Source organism: Chiloscyllium punctatum, chromosome 9 (genome assembly GCF_047496795.1).
Source record: "Chiloscyllium punctatum isolate Juve2018m chromosome 9, sChiPun1.3, whole genome shotgun sequence".
In the NCBI taxonomy this organism is placed as follows: Eukaryota; Metazoa; Chordata; class Chondrichthyes; order Orectolobiformes; family Hemiscylliidae; genus Chiloscyllium; species Chiloscyllium punctatum.
In genome coordinates, this window is record NC_092747.1 from 29,472,696 (window position 1) to 29,492,272 (window position 19,577).

Sequence of the window (19,577 nt, forward strand, 5' to 3'; positions counted from 1 at the left end):
ATTAACATCCAGCTTACCACGTTACCAAACCTGCCAAATAAGCTAAATGTCAGGAAATCTCGATGGTCATCTATCATCCATTATCATCCATGTCGCCAAAGAGTCTGCAGTACATTTTCTTCTTCCGCACAATTCCACTGCATTTTAATGTAATCCTGGTTCTTGAAGGGACCCTGCTCAACAGTTGTCCCCTGGAAGTATGGTGGGGAAACCACTCCTGACAGTTCGCCCACACTGTTGAGATGGTGCTGAACCAGGTGGCGACCTCAGAGCAAGTTGCCAGGTTCTGGTGTAATGGCCTCCTCTGCCAGTCCTCTGAGAAGAGGACTTCTTTACACCACCCAGTCAACCATATTCACATTCTGTCCTTATGTGAATAGAGCAGCTTTACAATTCCAGTGCTTGCCTGGGTGCACAGTGGCCTTTTACAGACAGTGCACGCATAAGGGACGTTGGCCATTTAGTGAATGTCTGCTGAGTGCTGGGTTGCTTTGGGCATGGCAAGTAGTAAAATGGGGTTAAGAGTCAGACCTGAGAGATGCCACATGGACACAGTTGATAATTGATGCTGCAAGTTTGTTAAGGTACAGTGAGAAAACATGCCAAGCTTTGCAATGAAAATCCCTCCAAAGAACTTCGACACATTGGTACAGTTCACCAATGGTCTATACAATGTTCTTCCTGCCTGGAGTCCTATGGAGCTGCCCTGCAATTCTTGACGGTGTGAGTGTTGAGATTCATTGCATTCTCCTACATGCTGAAAAACCTCACTCACAGTGAGGGGATAGCTTTTTCTACCTGTTATACAACAAGTGGCTGAGGAACAAGAGCATAAGGAGAAAGAAGATAGGAGGAAAAAACCTAGACATGCCTGTTGTGCTGATGTTGTCCATGAGGATATTATCCAAGTGTCATTAAGGAACCATAGTAAAACGGAAGTTACTGTGAATGAGTGAAACTCTACTGGTTGGAGAGTTGACATAAAAGAAGATGATTGTAGTTGTCAGAAGTCAGACAGTTCAGCAGGAATTCATCAAAGATGTTATGACATCTCTGCAGCAAGTGGGACTTGAACGCAGGACTACCAGCACAGAAATAGGAACATTATCGCTGTGCCACTAGAGTCCCTGCAGTTCCTCAGGGCAGTGTCCTAGGCCCACCTGTGTTCAATTGCTTCATCATTGACCTTTTCTCCATCATAAGGACAGAAATTATTGCATAGTGTTCAGCATAATTTGTGACTCCTCAGACATTGAAGCAGTCTCGGTCCAAATGGAGGAAGACCTGGACAATATCCAGGTTTGGCCTGACAATTAGGAGAAAGTGAAGGTTGTAGATGCTGAAGAGTCGGAGTCAAAAAGGGTGGCACTGGAAAAGCACAGCAGGTCAGGCAGCATCCAAGGAGCAGAAGCATATACGTTTCAGGCATAAGCCCTTCATCAGAATGCCTGAAATGTCGACTCTCTTGCTCCTCAGATGCTGTCTGATCTGTGCTTTTCCAGCGACACCCTTTTCAACTTTGGCCTGACAATTGACAAGTATTATTCATGCTTCACAAGTGTGAGACAATGACCATCTGTCCTTTGAAGAAAGGTTGGGCAACTGGGCCTGTATTCTCTGGCATTTCGAAAAATGGAGAATTGTTTCTGCTGGTTAAGCAGGCTAGAACCAAGGGTCACAATTTAAAAATAAAGGAGATGCCATTTAGGACTAAGATGAAGAGAATTGTTTTTATTCAAAGGATGATGAACCTAAGGAATTCTGTACCCCAAGGATATGGAAGCTCAAGTCTTTTAAGTATATTTGAAGTAGAGGTTGATAAACCTTGATTATCAATGGTGTAAAGTGTTTAGAGGGTAGTGTGGGTAAAAGGCATTGAAATGTTTCATCAGCTGTGATTGTATTAAATGGCAGAGCATGTTTGATGGGCTGAATGACCTACTCCTGTTCCATGTTGTAGTGTTCCAATTTCCAACAAGTGAGAAACTAATCATTGCTCCTTAAAATTCAATGGCACTTTCATCACTGAATCTACTGTTGTCAACATCCTGGGATGGTTATCATTGATCAGAAACTGAACTGGACTATCCATATAAAGACTGTGGCTGCAAGAGCAGATCAGAAGCTAGTAATCCTGCTGTGAGTAACTCATCTCGATGACTCTTCAAAGACTGTCTAACATCTACAAGGCACAAGCCAGGAGTGTGATGGAATACTCCCCATTTGCCAGATTGAATGCAGCTCTAACAACACTCAAGAAGTTTGATATCATTCAGGCAAATCAGTCTAATTGATTGGCCACACATCCACAGATATTCAGTTCCCCTAACACTGACACACAACATCAGCAGTGTGTGCCATGACAGGAAGCTTTGCAAATATTCTCCAATGCTCCTTAGACAGCGTTCTCCAAACCACTACCTCTATATCATCTAGAAGGACAAGGGCAGGAGAAATAGGAACACCACCAACTGCAAGTGTTCCATTCGCCATACATTCTTTCAGCGTCACTGAATCAAAATTATGGAACACCCTCCTTAATAGTATTGTGACTGTTCAGGCAAGAAACTCATCACCACCTCCTCAAAGACAAGTAGGGATAAGCAATAAGTGCTGTCCCATCCAACAAAGGCAACATCCCTGAATGAATAAAAAAGACCTTTTACAATTTCCTTTGCATACTGTCGACAGTCATGATGACAACAATTTGCATTTACATAGAATAAGCAGACCTTCCATGACAGCAGTCTGAATTGCAACACTGATGGTTGCTGTTGGTGCTGCAATGTTAGTTCCGGTATTAAAAATCAGACACTGTAGCATTGATGGATTCACAATTGGGTGAACATAATCGGCCAAATTTGCACATAGGAAAGGACTGGCGACAAGCTTGGCAACAAACTGAGATCCATGACAAGTTGGCCCACATCTCCTCCATGTCTGTTGGCATTAAACATGAACTTTCTGGCAGACTTCCAAAAGTACCAAACATATTGATGTGCATCTGCATCATCTGCCTTCAAGCATTCCCCATCAAATGTCTGATCAGAGTTCTCTGCAGTCAAACCTTTGTGTCACCTTGCTCTCAAGCAGACAGGTATTTATGCTATCCTTGTGCCCTGGTTGCAACGCACTTGAACCTGATGTCTCACCATAAGTAGACCTTGCCTCCATGTTATCTTCTAAATTGTATCTCAGGATCAGTATCTGATTTGGAAACTGGAAGTGGAAAGTTCAGTGATGGAGTATTTTAATTATCATTGTCTTTTTGCTATTTCTCCTTTGGTTCACCATTATGCCTTTCTTTTGATGTTGGAAAGAAGAAAAGGTAAGGTTGTGATATGGGGTGGGGAGTGGTAGACAAGAGGTGCGTACTCAAACCACTTGCATCTTGGCAGTCAGAAGAGATTGTAGGATGACAAGGGAATGGGCTGTGAAAAGAAAGATTTGGTATGAGGATACCACCATCTCAGATCACCCACCTGCTGCAGGCCATGACCTTGCCAATGGACATGCCAATAGTGACCAGCACTATCTCCTTCATGGGCATGTGCTTATTTCCCTGCAGGTGGCCTGTGTTGCCATCTCCTACAAGAAAAAGTCTGTGTTGTGCAATAGGTTTGGTTGACGTGGCTACCATAGTTGAATAGCTAGCAGTGTGGCAACATTTAAAGTGTGAGTGTGAAATTTACAGCAGTGCTAAGTATGTGCTGTGCAATAAAACAAATAAATGCTGGAGATTGTTTTGAATGTGATGATTTGAGCATTAGTTGATGTTACTAATGCACTTAAGATATGGCATTTGACAAGCATTCATTGACTGAGAACATTCAACTTGAGATCATTGACTTCCTTGCAGTACTGCATCCAATTGTTTGGAGCTTGACACCTGGCGTTCATCTCTACAACTATCTGCTAACCTTTGCTTTTTCAGCTTGTGCTTGGAGGGTCTCCTAAACCCCTGTGCTTACAAAGCGTTTCTCCTTCTTTGCTTCTCTACTAAAGGCCTCCAATGCAACATCTGAAATCTTTGAAATCATCCTTCACTACTTCACAGGTCAGTCTCACTTTCAGCTCAACTGTCAGCGCTTCTGCCACCTTAAGCCCTGCATACTAGCATTCAACAGTGCAGGCTGACTTTAGTTGGTGCGAGCATCCTAAGATTTTGAGTCACCAGCTGAATAGTGTGATTAATACTGGCTGTATTGCAATCAACAGGCATAAGTTAATTTTGCATTGCAATTCTTGCATCTGTTTTCAGAGGCTATCAAATGTAACTGGTATTAACTTTGTTCTTTAAAGAATCTTTGTTAATTTGAAGATTGCACCAAATTGAAATGTTAGTTCCTGTGTTTGACAAGTGCTCATAAGAAGAGCCCTCTATATAGGACCCAGCCATTCAGACACCTGTGGTTTAGTTGTGGTTGCATGTTGAAACTTAGTAACGGGCATGCATGAAAGTAACCTTGAATGGTTATAAAGCTGCAAAATATTGTTCTTCATCTGTCCCACAAAGTAATTAAGATAAAAGGAGTGCCTGCCTTAAAGTTCTTTCGTGGTTTTTGCTGTATTCTGCAGACTTTTGAGACAAAATAATCCACATTAAAACAGTGCGGAAATCTCATTAGCTGATGACACTTCTCAAGGATCATGGGAAGATTAAACAGTTAAATTCATTGTCAGAACTAAAAATATTTGTTTTATTTCAGAGATTGTTGTAACTGCTGAAGATAGGCAACAACAACTGAAATTTGCACCGACTGGTATTCTGCTTAGCAGCGTTAGCAGTGAAATGATCATGCTTGGTACTTATTAAAGTTATAGCTATCATGCTGTGTAACGTGGTTCTGTCTACAGAACACCTTTGATCTGTGTGAACTGGGCAAGCAACAAATGAGAGTGAAGGATCCTTACAAAGGCTCATAGAATCTAAACCAGGCAGTATATGAGAATATTTAATTCAATGCAATGCATGTACAAAAAAAATTAAATATAAAGAGGGAATAATGAATGAATGATTTATTATTGTCATTTGTGTTTTACAGTCAATGGTACAGTAAAATACAGTAAAAAGCTTCAACTCTTGTCACTATCTGGCGCCATTTTGAATAGGTTAAGAATAAAAAGAGTAAATGGATATAACTGAAAGAGAGTCCGTCACACCTCACCTGCACTGGCCCAACTCACGTAGGAGTTGCCACTCATTAGGTGCTACCTCTTCACTGCTGGGCCCACCTTGCCACCACCAAGTCCCATGCTGAATCCACACTCACCCCGCAACCGGGGGACCCCGCTCTGCTGCTGCCTCTATGATGCCAGAAGTCCCCAGAAAAAGTGAAAGTGGTTTATAGCTCCTTGAAAGTGGAGTTGCAGGTAGATAGGATAGTGAAGAAGGCGTTTGGTACACTTTCTTTTATTGGTCAGAGTGTTGAGTACAGGAGTTGGGAGGTCATGTTGCGAATGTACAGGACATTGGTTAGGCCACTGTTAGAATATTGCATGCAACTCTGGTCTCCTTCCTATCGGAAAGACGTTGTGAAACTTGAAAGGGTTCAGAAAAGATTTGCAAGGATGTTGCCAGGGTTGGAGGATTTGAGCGAGAGGGAGAGGCTGGGGCTGTTTTCCCTGGAGAGTCGGTGGCTGAGGGGTGACCTTATAGAGGTTTACAAAATCATGAGGGGCATGGATAGGATAAATAAACAAAGTCTTTTCCCTGGCGTCGGGGAGTGCAGAACTAGAGGGAGAGTGGAAAGATATAAAAGAGACCTAAGGGGCAGCTTTTTCACATAGAGGGTGGTACGTGTATGGAATGAGCTGCCAGAGGAAGTGGTGGAGGCTGGTGCAACTGCAACATTTAAAAGGCATTTGGCAGGTGGGACAAGATTGGGTTGGGATATCTGGTCGACATAGATAGGTTGGACCGAAGGGTCTGTTTCCATGCTGTACATCTCTATGACTCTATGACTCTAAAAGAGAAGTAAAACAAAAAAGCAAGCAAAAGCAGATGAGCCTTGGGCAACAGCCCGCGTGCAACCCTGCTACTCTGCCACCAACTTGATAGTTAAGACTTATTGGCACGATAGTTCAGTGGTTAGCACTGCTGCCTTTGGTGCTAAGGAACCAGGTTCAACTCCACCCTTGGGCAACTGCGTGTATGGAGTTTGCACATTCTCCCTGTATTTGCATGGGCCTCCTCCAGGTAATCCAGTTTCCTCCCACAGTCCAAGGCAGTCCATGTTGGGCAGATTGGCCATGCTAAACTGCCTGTAGTGACTAGGGATTTGCATGTTTGGTGGATTAGCCATAGGAAATGCACGGTTACAGGAGTGGGGTGGGTCTAGGTGGGATGCTGTTTGGAGAATTGTGTGGATTTGCTGAGCCAAATGGCCTGCCACCACACTTTGGGATTCTATAAACTCCACTACTGTACTGTTTAAATGGACAAATCCTAATGTTTCTGGCATATTTAATGAGTACTACAACTTGACATGCTTCAAGAGTTTGAAAGCTGAATCACCTTGCAAAATATCAGTGTAGTGGAACTTGTGAAATGGCCAGGTAATTTACTCATTTCCATGTTAACTGAAACTGTAGGCATTAGATGTTGCTCTCCAATTTACTATTAAATAAATTGTCTCACCATTATTCCTCTTGCAAATTCCAGGCCAGTATGTATTTCATACAGAAAATAATCCAAGGTGCTTCATAGAAATATGATCAAAATAAAATCAAATGTTTTACTGTTCAATGAGTTTTAGAGTTCTGATGGAGAAGGATTCAAAAGAACCTTAAAAAAGAATCAAAATAAGCAGGAAAGACCATCTCACAACCCATCATTAATGTGCATCCTTTAAAATAACTCTATTTCTAGACTAAATTAATTATTCTCCCCCTTGTCTGTTCGTCTGCGGGTATTCAATCCGGAACACATGCTTTTTGGTATTGTACCTTTTTGACTGTTATTCATGGTTGAGCATTAGACTCATCAATATACAATCACTGGTTACATCACAGCCAAAGCTCTTTTTATTCTCAGCTAATAGCCTTGCTTACATATTCCCACAAGGATCCCTTCCCTAACGGTACTGAGACTGTTTCTTGTACTTATGCCATCACACAGCTGTGACCTTTTTACAGATTGGGATTTAACCTTGAATAGTTCAGATCTATATAGTTATTTGATAAACATTGAGCCACCAGTGGTGATTAGACTGATCATTCCCAAGGACTGAATTTTCTATGCCATGTATTATTTTGTGAGCCTCCACAATCTAATTATTTGCTGTCAGAATAACGACAAAAGAAATAAGTGAATGATTAATTATAGCGATCAAAGTGTTGCTCTCTGCTATTAGATTCACAAAATTGTCTCTTGCTGTCTGGTTCAACTTGAAATTGTGTGACCTGCTGTTCTTGCATAGTAGACAAACTGAACTTACAGCAGAAAGTTAGAAGTAGTTTGATATGGCATAGGGATCCTGCTTTGGTCTGTGATTGGTACGAGGTAATGATGTTCAGTTGACGAGCTGATGCAGGCATGACAGGCAGAATGGTCTCTCCTCCTATGCCACAATAATTCTATGATTCTGTGCATAGGTAGAAAGTGATGACTGCAAATGCTGGAGGTCAGAGTTGAGACTGTGGTGCTGAAAAAGCACAGAAGGTCAGGCAGCATCCGAAGAGCAGGCAAATTGACGTTTTGGCATAGCCCTTCATCAGGAATGAGGTTTGTGGGTTATGGGGCTGAGAGATGAATGGGAAGGGGCTGGGGCTTGGGAGGAGCAAGGTAGCTGAGAATGCAATTGGTAGATGAAGGTGAGGAAGAAGATGATAGGTCAGACAGGAGGGTGGAGCGGATAGATGGGAAAGGTGATGGACAGGTCAGGAGGGCGATGCCGAGTTGGAAGCTTGGGACTGGGATAAATTGGGGGAAGGGGAAATGAGGAAACTTTTGAAATCCGCATTGATCCCGTGTGGTTGCAGGGACCCAAGATGGAATATGAGGCGTTCTTCCTCCAGGCGTTGGGTGGTAAGGGTTTGGCAATGGAGAAGGCCCAGAGCCTGCATGTCCTTGAAGTGTTCAGCCATGGGGCGGTGGAGTTGGTTGGTGTGAGTATCCCAGAGATGTTCTCTGAAATGTTTTGTCAGGAGGTGTCCTGTCTCCCTAATGTAGAGGAGACCATATCGAGTGCAAGGGATACAGTAGATGACAGGAGGTACAGGTAAATTTCTGATGGATGTGGAAGGATCCTTTAGGGCCTTGGACAGAGGTGAGGGGAATGGTATGGGCACAGGTTTTGCACTTCTTGCGGTGGCAGGGGAAGATGTTGGAAGTGGTGTGTGAGCTGACAGGGGATTGGGGGGTGGAGCATGGACCTGAAGAGGGAGTTGCGAAGAGAATGGTCTCTCCAGAATGCTGAAATGGAGTGGAGAGGGATATCTCTGGTGGTGGGGTCTGCTTGTAAATGGTGGAGGTGGCGGAAGATGATGTGATGTATGCAGAGGTTGGGGATGTGGAATGTGAGGACCAGGGGGTGTTCTGTTTTTGTTGCATTGGCAGGAGTGGGGTTGAAGGGCATTGGTGCCAGAAGTGGAGGAGATGAGTTGGAGGGCATCGTTGATCACATGGGAAGGGAAATTGCGATCTTGGAAGAAGGGGGTCATTTGGGACTTTCTGAGGTGGAATTGGTCATCTTGAGAACAGATATGGTGGAGATGGAGGAATTGGGAATAAGGGATAGCGTTTTTACAGGAGGTAGGGTGGCAGGAGATGTAGTCTAGGTAGCTGTGGGAGTTGGTGGGTTTGTGGTAGATGTCCATGGTAAGTCAGTCTCAAACGTATCCCACCACCAGAGATATATTTCCCTCTCCACTCCTATCAACGTTCCAGAGAGACCATTCACTCTGCAACTCCCTCGTCAGGTCCAGCCCCCGCTCACACCCCACTCCCAGCAACTTCGTCTGCCACCGCAGGAAGTGCAGCAAAACCTGCTCCCCTCACCTCTGTCCAAGGCCCCAAAGGATCATATCCAACATAAATTTACCTGTATCTCCACCAATGTCATTTACTGTATCCCTTGCACCCGATGTGGTCCCCTGTACATCAGGGAGACAGGACGCCTCTTTGCGGATTGTTTCAGAGAACATCTCTGGGATACCCTTACCCACCAACCTTACTGCCCCATAGCTGAAATTTCAGCTTGCCCTCCCACTCCGTCAAGGACATGCAGGCTCTGGGCCTTCTCCATCGCCAAACCCTTACCACCCCATATTCTGCCTTGAGAAGAACACCCCATATTCTGCCTTGGGATCCTGCAACCACATGGGATCAATGTGGATTTCAAAAGTTTCCTCATTACCCCTCCCCCCACTTACCCCAGTCCCAAGCCTCCAACGTGGCACTGCCCCCTGACCTGTCCATCACCTTTCCCATGTATCCACTCCACCCTCCTCTCCGACCTATCATGTTCTCGCTCACCTTCATCTACATATCGCATTCTCAGCTAGCTTAACCACCCCCCCACCAGCCCCACCCCCCGCCCCTCCCATTTACCTCTCAGCCGCCCAGCCCACAAGCCTCATTCCTGATGAAAGGCTTATCCCCAAAACATCAGTTCTCCTGATCCGCGGATGCTGCATGCCTGACCTGCTGTGCTTTTCCAACACCACATTCTTGACTCTGATTCTGTGCATGTTTAGCTAGTCCTTATTTAGTACTCAGGGATTCTTTTTTAATAATGTGCCTAGTGTTAATTGCTGCCAATTAGTCTTCTGACACTGAAAATTAACTATTACAAATATAGAGTTTCATTCCTTCACCTTCTAATTGTTGATTATTTCAAAGGTAAAATTTTGATTATTTTTCTTAACATTCGGTTTCTGTCTCTCTTTTGGTCCAATTTTTCTCCCCACTTGATTTCTTTTTGTATCTTATTTGACTTCATATGTTTTGCTGCAGTTGAGAGTTCTTTCTCAGGATTTTCACTGTTAATTTCACAATTTTTTGTTTCGATTGTTTAAAGTGATAATGTGTTGGGTGCTTTCTTCACTTGGGACCCAGAAGCCCAGTTTCTTTCACTTCAATATTGTCACCTCACACTGTGCAGAAGTGTTAAAACCTGAACATGTAAGGTCAAGGCTAACTAACAGCAGATACTGTTTGGTTCACTTCTACAACACTTTTTGGCCCTTTTTTATTAACCAGTAATTTCTTCACTTGTTTAATGAATTTTATAGGGAACAAAATAAATATACACATAGGATAGTGAAGAAGGCATTTGGTATGCTTTCCTTTATCGGTCAGAGTACTGAGTACAAGAGTTGGGAGGTCATTTTGCGACTCTTTAGGACGTTGGTTAGACCACTGTTGGCATATTGCGTACAATTCTGGTCTCCTTCCTATCAGAAAGGTGTTGCGAAGCTTGAAAGGGTTCAGAAAAGATTTACAAGGATGTTGCCAGGGTTGGAGGATTTGAGCTATAGAGAGAGGCTGAACAGGCTGAGGCTGTTTTTCCTGTAGCGTTGGAGGCTGAGGGGTGACCTTATAGAGGATTATAAAATTAGGATAAATAGACCAAGTCTTTTCCCTGGGGTCAGGGAGTCCAGAACTAGAAGGCATAGGTTTAGGGTGAGAGGGGAAAGATATAAAAGAGACCTAAGGGGCAACGTTTTCACACAGAGGGTGGTATGGGTATGGAATGAGCTGCCAGAGGAAGTGGTGGAGGCTGGTACAATTGCAACATTTAAGAGGCATTTGGATGGGTATATGAATAGGAAGTGTTTGGAGGGATATGGGCCAGGTGCTGGCAGGTAGGACTAGATTGGGTTGGGACATCTGGTCGGCATGGATGGGTTGGACCGAAGAGTCTGTTTCCATGCTGTACATCTCTATGACTCGATGACTCTAAGCTGAAATTTTATAAACAGTTTTAAAATATATAAACATAAATGGAAAATAAAAAGATATTACACAAATTTAGAATTAATTTTCAGGGTCAGAGAGGTTGCTCAATGATTTAGTAAGACACTTAAACCCAAGTTATCTAACAAACAATGTGCTTCTGATTTCCATTTCAAAATGGCCAGATGGCATTCTGCAAACAAGAGTCTGATAGATATCTTGCAGTTGCAATTATTGTAAAACTGAAAGCATTCTTCATCATCCGCCTGTGAAACTGACAGAAACTTATGATTCTCAATGATTCTTTCTCTGCAAAGTCTAGAAATTACTGAACTGATAAAAAGTTGCTGTTTTAAACTGTTTCTTTTCAGTGTTTTAAACTTTATTTTCAGTGGTTCAACAGTTATATTAGTTTAAAGCATAAACTTTTTGTCAGGTTAGTAATTTCTAAACATTGCAGAGAATCATTGACAGCAACTTCTGGATTTCCACATTAACTGTGTAAGAACAGAAGCTGTAAGTTTCTGTCAGTTTCGCAGGCTGATGACGATGAATGCTTTCAGCTTTACCATCATTGCAAAATATCCATCAGACTCCTTTTTGAAATGGAAATCAAAAGTGCATTGTTTGCAAGATAGTAACAATTATCATTTCTACAATAGGCCTGTTCTGATCATGTGTAACCATTCCATTGTGTTGTCAGTTGCAGCCTAGTTCTTGCCAGTCTATGTCTAATCCAATCAAGATGAGGGATTGTCATTGAATTATGCTAACAAGATTTGTGTCTGTCACGATCAAATCAAACGGACAGATTTATTCGACTGGTCAATGTGTTGATCAGAGTTTGTCAAATGGTCATAAATGCTTCAGATCTCTTAAAGCTATTGTAAGATAAAATTTAAATTTCTACACTTAGCTTATTCTAAACTTAAAAGGAATTATTTTTCTTGAAGTAACTTCCCTAATATCTGTGTTAACTCTATAGTATATTTAGCAAAGCTTGGTTGTTCCCAGTCAATCCAAAGTTGTGGTCTTCTTACCTTCAGCACAGCGGTCTTAATGTTCCCCAGATCAAGGACATTATATGTGGCTATCCAGTGAGGAGGAAAAAATATAGCTGAAAATTAATTGTGAGTTAAAAATTTGCCCTTTCAATACATGTAATTCTCATGGCTTCTTTTGTGAAAACATATTGGAGGAATGAGATGGGAGATTTTATAACAAAAAAAATCTGAAGGCGCAAGTGCAAGTATACCAATAGAAAATTAATGTCACTACATTAACAGGACATTTGACAAAGCCATGGTTATCCACGAATATCTGTTTGAGGTTTTTTTCTTGTAAGTTTGCTTTTCCAGTTATTTTCATGTCATTGGAGAACATTTTGTAACTGAAAGGCAAGACTAATGCACAGCTGTGCTGTTGGAATGTTATGAACTCCAGATACAGCAATAATAGACATTGATAAATTCTGGCTGGTATCTTCACAAAACTCGAGAACACCAAGATAAGCAGGCAACACTAAAACACTGTACAGTATCCATCCCATGAGCAGTCTTTATTGTTGTATTTTGATAAGCAACAAACTTTAATTAAAGGGATTTACTGAATCTTGTGATTTCAGCCGTTGCTGTTAGAATGCTGAATGTAAGTTGAGGGGCAAAGCCTGCATAAAGTTTAAGAAAATATTCCTGAGGACTAGGTTGTTAAACGTTTATTAAAATTGTGTGGCGAAAGATTACATGCAGCTCCCATGATCTAGATTTCTGTGAGTTGAACACGCATGGCAGCAATCTTGCCTTTGAGACACAATATTGTAGATTCAAGCCTCACAACAGATTTGAGTGCAAAGTTTAGGCTGCATTGTTGGAAGAGCTATCTTTTAGATTAGACATTAAACTAAGGCTTTACATGCATCTCATGACTACTCGAAGAACATCAAAAATTTCTCCCAGGCCTTGATCAAACTTTCTCTCCCAAGTAGCCCTACCAAGAACAGGTTACCTGATCATTTATATAACTTGTTGTTTTGTCAGAACTCTGTGCAGAAATTGGCTGCTGTGTTTGCCCACAAAACAATAGTGGCTTCATTTCAGAAGTAACCATGAACATTATAGAAACAGTAAAGAGCATTGGATTGTCTTCTGGATGTGATTAAGTATTAATACAAACATAACTTTTGTTTTTCCTACTAATTCGATCACAGTTAAAGCCAAAGTAAGAGTTTAATTAAATTGAGTTTAATTGTTCAATTATCACTCTTTAAAATTCATTAATGTTATCAAAGACATAGAATTGCTTGAAATTTGTTATCATGCCACCTCAGAATGAGGTGAGCTTACCAGTTTTGCAGCAAGATAATACGTAGTAGTTGCTCATTGTAGGATTCTTTGTTCCTGTGGGTATTTTATGTATATAACAGAGGTTGCCTATAATTCCACCTGCTCCTGATTTTCTGCATTTAACTTTGGAATAATATTATAGCCAATCTCAGCAGATTTCTAAGACAGCACATACTTTTCACGTTCTTTTTTCAAAGGAAAGTTCTCCCTGTAGAAATAGCTGTGGTCTTGACTTGCATTTTCTTCATAAATGAGGGGAGTGTAATCTTTCACATCTGACTCATTCTTGTGTGCCTCGATGTCTCTGCTAACAATAGCTTGTATTTATGTAGCTATGTTAACATCATAAAACATCTCAAGGGGTTTCACAGGAATGTGTAAAGAAGTACTTAATTCTGGGACACATAGGGCAATATTAGCACAGACAGCCAGACAAATTGTCAAAGATCTAGGCTTTAAGGAGCATCTTAAAGGAACAACAAAAGAAGTAGAGAAATGAAAAGTTGAGGGAGTGAATTCTGGAGTTTAATGTCGAGGAAACTGAAGGTACTTCTGCGATACTAGCACTTTGCCTTCTAAAGAAACCAGAATATGTGTCATTGAGCAGAAGGGGAAAACAGAGCTTTGGAAAGCCTTGAATATAAGGATAAATATTTTTAAATCAAATTATTGGTTATCAGGGGTCAATGTAAGTCAACTAGTACAGGGATGACATGGTGGCTCAGTGGTTAGCACTGCTGTCATACAGTGCCAGGGACTTGGGTTCATTTCCAGCCTCAGGCGACTGTCTGTGTGGAGTTGTCACATTCTCCCAATATCTGTGTGGGTTTCCTCCAGCTGCTCTGGTTTCCTCCCACAGTCCAAAGATATGCAGGTTAACTGGATTGAACGTGCTAATTTGTCCTGTAGTATGCATGCTAGGTGGATTAGCCATGGAAAATGCAGCATTACAGGGGGTAGGATGCTGTTCAGAGGGTCAGTGTGGACTTGTTAGGCTGAATGGTGTGCTTTCACACTGTAGGAATTCTATGATTAGGAGTGCTTAAAAGTGGAGTCGCAGGTAGATAGGATAGTGAAGAAGGCGTTTGGTGTGCTTTCCTTTATCGGTCAGAGTATTGAGTACAAGAGTTGGGAGGTCATGTTGCGGCTGTACAGGACGTTGGTTAGACCACTGTTGGAATATTGCATGCAATTCTGGTCTCCTTCCTATTGGAAAGATTTTGTGAAAGTTGAAAGGGTTCAGAAAAGATTTACATGGATGTTGCCAGGGTTGGAGGATCTGAGCTAAAGGGAGAGGCTGAACAGGCTGGGGCTGTTTTCCCTGGAGCTTTGGAGGCTGAGGGGTGACCTTATAGAGGTTTACAAAATTATGAGGGGCATGGACAGGGTAAAGAGGCAAAGTCTTTTCCCTCGGGTTGGGGAGTGCAGAACTAGAGGGCATAGGTTTAGGATGAGAGGGGAAAGATATAAAAGAGACCTAAGGGGCAACTTTTTCACACAGAGGGTGGTATGGGTATGGAATAAGCTGCCAGAGGAAGTGGTGGAGGCTGGTACAATTGCAACATTTAAGAGGCATTTGGATGGGTATATGAGTAGGAAGGGTTTGGAGAGATATGGGCTGGGTGCTGGCAGGTGGGACTAAATTGGGTTGGGATACCTGGTCAACATGGACAGGTTAGACTGAAGGGTCTGTTTCCATGCTGTTCATCTCTATGACTCTATGATAAGTGAATGCAAGAGAAGCAGATTTCAGCCAGTAAATGCCCAATTCTTATTGATATTGGTTCTGAAAAAAATAGCTCCAACTAAGTTAATCGCTCTGTTTTGTTTACATCTTGATTTCAAATTGTAAACGTTCCTAAAATACAAAATACAAAAAAAAAGGTACATTTATTCAACAGATATTCAAAATGTTAACATGCTGAAAGATTTTCAAATTAATGATGAGGGGCAGACTGGCAGCCCAAAAGGTGCCTTAGCTTCTCTTGAAAATAGGCAGTTCCAGTAATATTGTGTTATCAATCTAGTAAAATTACCATAGTCCCAGAGGACTCTCTTTCATGCCAGAGACAGAGAAATACACGAGTAATTATGATGATGCGATAATAGGATAAACATCAGTTCGGGATAATTGAAATATTATTTAGGTGAGATCCAGGAACTTTGAAAAAAGTAGAAAGACTTCTGAGTCTAGATACAACACTTAAGAAGCTTCACACCATCCAGGAAGAAGCAGCCCAATTAATTGGCATCACATCCATCCTCATTCACTCTCTTCTCCACAGAAGCTCCATGGTGCAGTGTGTACCTTCTCAAAATGCACTGCAGAAATTCAGCAAGGCTTCTTAGCTACCACCTTCCAAACCCATAGTCACTACCATCTAGAAGAATAAGGGCAGCAGACAGTGGGAGCACCACTAACTGCAAATTACTCTCGTAGCCACTCACGATTCTGACTTGGAAATATACTGCCATTCCTTGAGTGTTGATGGGTCAAAATCCTGGAATTTCCTACCAAATGGAATTCTAAGGGACACAACTTGCTTTCATTCCAAACAATACTGATTTTCTGAGGAATGCAGGTTCACTCTTTGGTCTTCATTGAGTCTTCTGATCTTGACTATAAATTCTCGATGTTTTGCTTCAGCACATTATGCAGTTGTTTCTATTTTTTTAAGCAAGCATGTACCTGTTTTGGATAATTAACTAAGTTTAATTGTGTACTTTAACTCAGGAAAATTAGAAGTACCAGGGAAATGGTATTGAGGAAATTGTTGGAGCTGTAGGCTAACAAGTCCCCAGGTCCAACTGGAAGTGGTAATGAAATAGTTGATGCATTGGTTTTAATTTTCCATAACTCCCTAAATTAGTGAAAGGTTTCATTAGATTGGAAAATAACAAATGTACCTTTTTTTTGAAAGAGAGAAGGAGACGAAAAAGTACAGATAAGTAAGCTTACTATTTGAGCATATAAATTAAGAGCAGTATTCAGTCATTCGAGACTACTCCACTATTCAATAAGATCATGGCTGATCTGTTGTATTCCAAGTTCCACATTCCAGAAGATATTTGATAAGGTAGCATGTCAAAGGTGGAAAATAAAACCTTACAGTTAACATATTGGTATTAAGGAACATGACTGGGTCATTTATAGGTTAGCCAGATGTCACAAATGGAGCTCCACAGAGATCAGTGTTGTGGCCTCAGCTTTTTACAATTAACATAAATGACTTTGATGAAGAGATGAAAGGTATGGTTGCTAAATTTGCTCATGACAGAAAGATGGGTAGAAAATTGAGTTGTGAAGAGATCATAAGGAAACAACAAATGGGATAGATTTATTAGATTAGATTTGTTTAATATTGTCACTTATGCCTAAGTACAGTGAAAAGTATCTAATGTTACCATGCACTGGTGCCATCTTGGATTAACAGAATAATTTACTGAATAAGCTATATAAAATGTAAAATACTGAATAATGATGTTAATGAAATAGCTTCAAAAGTTCATCTTACCCTCTATGTAGACTTCACTCTCTCTGCTCCTCCAGTCACTACCATTCAACATCATCCCTGGGCAATGTGCTCCTTTGCTGCTTTCCCAGCTGGACACGGTCATGTTGCATGGGTCCTTCACCTCCTCCAATACTGGACATTGACTGATTTACCCTGGCTCTGAGTTGGCCAACAGTCGTCTGATGCCACTGTCCGGGATGCAAATGAGGTGGCAAAGATCTAGCAAACAGAATATAATGTGGGAAAACTTTAAATTGTCTATATTTTGGGAACAGTAGAAAGAAGCAGATTATCTAAATTGTGAGGGATTTCAGAGCTCTGGGATGCAGAGGGATCGGGGTATCCATTACATGAATCACAAAAGGTTAGTATGCAAGTACAGCAAGTGAATAGGAAAACTAATAGAATGTTATGGCTAAGTGTGAGGGGATTGGATGCAAAAGTAGGGAGGTTACATTTCATTTATAAAGATCACTGGCGAGGCCATACTTGGAGTGCTGAGGAGAGTATTGGTCTCTTTTATTTCAGGAAGGATGTTAATGCTTTGGAAATAGTTCAGAGAAAGTTTAACAGACTAGTACTTTTATTCCTGATGAAGGGCTTTTGCCCGAAACATCGATTTCGAAGCTATTTGGATGCTGCCTGAACTGCTGTACTGTTCCAGCACCACTAATCCAGAATCTGGTTTCCAGCATCTGCAGTCATTGTTTTTACCTAGTACTTGGAATGGCCAGGTTTTCTTATGAGGAAATGTTAGATGTGCTAGCGTAATAATCACGAGTTTAGAAAAGTAATAAGTGACTAGATGAATACGTATAAGATCCTGAGGGATCTTGATAAGGTGGATGTGGGAAAGATGTTTCCACTTTAGGGAGAAGCCAGAACCAGGGTCAGAATCTACCCAGGTGTGGAACAATGTGGGCTATGATGTGAAATTTAGAATCATGTGAGTTTTCGAGCGAGCCCTTTCATAACACTAAGACTGATAAGTTTCATTTTCCAACCAAGATCTGAACATTGAGACAAGGGTCTCACTTGTGAATGAGGAAGAGCCTTTGAACAGAGATTATCACTCATTATGGCCCTCATTACTATTTAATCTGATCCCATTAATAAACAGACTTCAATTCTCCCATGCACTGGATAAAAATTAGATGCCACGAATTTCAACATGGAAGTCTGAGCAAGTACCTCGTAAACCCAGCTTGATGCTTGTTCCGTCAGACCTCAGCTTTGAGCACTTTTCAGGGTACACATTACAGACAGCTATTGCATGCACCCCATGTCCACAGACTTTAACATCTGACATGTACCAGCCTCAGTGCATCATAACAGCCCATGATGTAATGCACTTAAAGTACACGTCTGTATTTCAAAGCTATACTTTGGAGCACACCAGCACCTTTCTTTGTAATGCTGCTGCCAGGACACTTTGCACACAGAGGCTGACACCTAGTTCACGATGCACCATGAAGCATCATTGTGCTGCTCGCTTGCTGTCTTACAGTGCACTTGCTTTGCACCAACCTGAATTTCACGGCATCCCTGCCTTGCCTTGCATTGCCTTTTTGCACTTTTCCCCTTAACAGGAGCTTAAAGGTTCACAGTACTTCTGTCATACCTTGCTGTTCAGCACAGTCAGAAAGCCAGGCTGCTTCACAAACATGCATTAGACAAGGAAGTGCAAATTTGTGGTATGGCATCATCCTATCTCAAAGTCACACTTATCGCATACAAACTGCATGTGCATCAGCCAAATGTCCACATCTTAAAGTCAAATGGGAGTAGTCCTCAGTCAACTCCTAGGAGGCTGCCATCAGTCAGGCAGTTCCCATACAGTCAATCAATGATGTTGTCCAATACCAGTCTAGGGGCACAGCATGGACAGTCAGCCGCTTGGAATGACTAGATCCTCCCCTTGTAGAAGGGTGAAGAGCCGAATGTTGGGGACCCCGCCATCCATCTTCATTCTTTCTACGCTACAGGTGACTGATTTCCCCTGAAATATGAAGAAGGGAGGGATTGGGTGAGATGAATGTGTCTGGCACAGGTGTTATTGCTAGTGCATGTGGGAAAAAGGTGGGGTGTCCCAAGTGAGTGAGAAGACGGCTCAGAAGCCATGCAGAATTTATGGTTTGGGGGATTAGGTTGATGGAAGCAAACAAAGAAAGAATTTGCATGTGACAAAGGGAGAGGTAGAGCATGAAGCTTGGTGGGAGGTGAGTACAGAAGCAGAGATAGGCTGTGTGCACCAGGAATCCCAGGATATCTTAGCGATGGCAAGTACTGTACTTCCAGCTGTGGCAAGGATAACATTATAAGAGGGAGCATCATGGAGGAATCATTGGTAGTTGAGACATGTTTGGGATGATTGCACAAGAAACCCTGTAGGCCTCATGGACAAAAGCCTTCCCTGAAACTTGGTGAAAATGTGAGCCAGAATGTGGGAAAAGTAAGCTCTAGGTGTCAGTTTAAAAATAAGGGGTAGCCTATTTAAGACAGACATTAGGCAAAACCTTTTCTCAAGGAGGACTGTGGATGTTTGGAACTCTCTTCCTCAATAGCAGAGTGTTTGAATATTTTAAGGCAGAAGTAGATAGATTCTTGATTAGCAAGAAGGTAGATAGAAATATGCAATAATTGGTCCTGCCGTGATTTTATTGAATGGCAGAACAGACTCCCATCAGCTGAGTGGACTACTCCTGCTCTAAATTCATATATTCATTTATATCCATGGTCTGGATCAAATTTACACCATTACTTGTGTGGGTAAGTTGCAACATATAATCTTTTAATTCCACATGTAAATGAAATAAATTA